The sequence below is a fragment of the Microtus ochrogaster genome, chromosome X, assembly GCF_000317375.1.
Source record: "Microtus ochrogaster isolate Prairie Vole_2 chromosome X, MicOch1.0, whole genome shotgun sequence".
In the NCBI taxonomy this organism is placed as follows: Eukaryota; Metazoa; Chordata; class Mammalia; order Rodentia; family Cricetidae; genus Microtus; species Microtus ochrogaster.
The window spans coordinates 22,225,801-22,228,351 of NC_022026.1; the positions used below are offsets into that span (position 1 = coordinate 22,225,801).

Sequence of the window (2,551 nt, forward strand, 5' to 3'; positions counted from 1 at the left end):
TCTCTGTGAGTTCGAGGCCAGCCTGGTCTACAAGAGCTAGTGCCAGGACAGGCTCCAAAGCTACAGAGAAACCCTGTCTCGGAAAAACTAAAAAAGATGAATTAAATCATCTGAGTTACTTCTTTTCTCTTAGCTGTCCCCAGAGAGTTTGAGGACAGAGAAAAAAATTAGAAGACAAAAGTCAAGTTACTAATGGGTACAATCTGAGGCAACAATATCTGGCAAGAACTAATATAGGAACTGGTCTTTGATAAAGATGGGAATGTGGGTGTCTTTATGTTTGCTTTTTTAACTTACATTTCTTAAAAAAAATCTTTTGACAATTCCATTATATACTTTTGGAAAGATTCATTTCCACCCTCCACTATTCACCCCTTCCGTTTTTACTGAACCCCTCTTACCTTCACCTTTACCGTTGTTATTTTGTGTTTATGATCCACTGAAATTAGTTGGGATTGTTTGCATGAAAATGGGTGAGGTGAGTTACTGGAGGATGGGCAAAAGCCCACCACAGAAAAGAACTCTCCCTCTGCAAGTAGCCACCAGGAAGCACTGAGGCTCTGTAAGTGTAGGGATAAGTCCCGCCCTTAGGGGGCGTGTTCGCCTCGGGCTAATGTTTGCCTATAAATTTGGCAAGCCTGCTCCCAGCTGGTCTCCGCAGGACTGGTGGTTCTGTAAGTCTATTAAAGCTATATATAATATATTTACAATCTGTCTGCATTCGTTTACGCCATTACATGTAAGCCTCTACCCCTATTTTTGTTTTTAAGGAACAGGGTCTCATTAAGTTTTCCAGGCTGGCCACAAACTCATAGACTCTAGCAACTCTCATATCTCAGCCTCCAGAGTAGCTTGAAGTACCAGCACATTTTACCATACACAGTACTTCAAATTTTAAATCCCCCACCTCACCACATTAGAAGAGTAACTTGAAAATTTGCCCAAATTGCCTAATGTAGACCAGAAGGCAGCATAAACTTCTATAAATGACCAGGGAGAAAATAGTACTGGCTTTTTAGTCACTGCCCGTTTTGTAGCTTGAAAGCAGCCATAGATAGTAAGTGTATAAGCACATGTATGTGGCCATGTGTCAAAGTTTTATTTATAAAAATAAGCAATGAGAGGCTGGGAATGTACCTAAACGGTAGAGTACTTGCCTAGCATGTGCAAGGACCTGGGTTCCACCCCAGCATCAAAAAGTACCAAGCAACAAGCCAAGCAGTGGATTTGGCCTCCAGACCAGTTTACCTACTCCTGATTCAGAAGTGCATTTATTCAACATATCACAGAACTTCACACTTCCTTCTCTGAAAAATTTGAGAATAGACAAATTTCCAAATTCAGACTATTTCACATTTTTAAACGTACAATGTACATACATTTATCTAACACTCTTGGAAGCAACTCCTTGTTTTTTTTAAACACATTAGTATCTCTATATTGAGATGCAGGAATATTCATAAGCAGAGTTTTTTAAAAAGTAAAACTAGCCTACTGTTAGGTAAGTTTTGGGTAAAGCGAGGATTCAGGGAAAACAGAGGCTTACTCATCCACTTCCTCTCTTTCTACATTACCCTTCCCTTTCAAACAAACAGAACAGATATGGGGAGGGAGGGATCAAGCAAGGAATGATTTCTTTCTAACAACATTAAGGTAAAATATAGCATTTCAGTTATACAAACTCAGGGCCAGCTGGCCGCATACACTCAGTATTGTACTTCTACAAACCAGGCTCACAAGCTGATTGCAAAATAGGGTTATTGACCAATTCTTTCCTGGTTAATGTCATAGAATTGCAAGGATGTCCACACAGCAAGTTTTGCTATCAGTTCAGGCCAGAGGTTGGGAAACTATGGTCTGTAAACCAAGTATGGCATACAGCCAGTGTTTAGAAATAAATTTGATATGCTAAGCCATGGGTTAATTTATATATCTAAGTGTTTTCATTATATATACTATAAATAAAAAGGAGAGATGACTAGATTACTTATTAAAAAACTGAAAATTTCATTTACTAACTCTTTAAGAAGAAAAAGTTCGCTGACATCAGGTTTGGACAAAACAATCTGAATAAACAAATGTTTGTTGCATGAAATTTTTAAAATAAAACACAAGACTGAAACCAGGCTTGGTGGTACACAACTTTAAACCTAGAATTCAAGAGGCAGAGCAGTTGATCTAAGTTTGAAGCCAGCCTGAACTACATAGTGAGTTCTAGAACATTCAGGGCTATATAAAGACACTGTCTTAAAAAATGAAAATAAATACACCAAAAGACTGGGGATACAGCTCACTGGTACAGAGCTTGCCTACTGTGTATCACACCCTGACCTTGATCCCCACACACTGGAGGAAAATACAACAATAGTAGGTAAAATAAAAACTGAAGATGACTGTGGACATAGCTCAGCTGGTAGAGTTATTTGTCTAGCATGAAGGCAGCCCTGGATTACTTTCTAGCACCACATAACCAGATGTGGTGGCAAACCTGTGTTATCCCCATACTTGGGAAGTACAAGAATGAACAGAAGTTCAGTATTATTCTCTGCTA

General features: G+C 39.0%; 1 protein-coding gene across 2 annotated transcripts in view; it reads right to left on the reverse strand.

Annotated features, from left to right (window-relative positions):
• The window catches only part of Ogt (O-linked N-acetylglucosamine (GlcNAc) transferase), a 46,073-nt gene that overhangs the window by 4,588 nt on the left and 38,934 nt on the right, over positions 1–2,551 (reverse strand). The gene's annotated exons all lie outside the window — the stretch shown is intronic.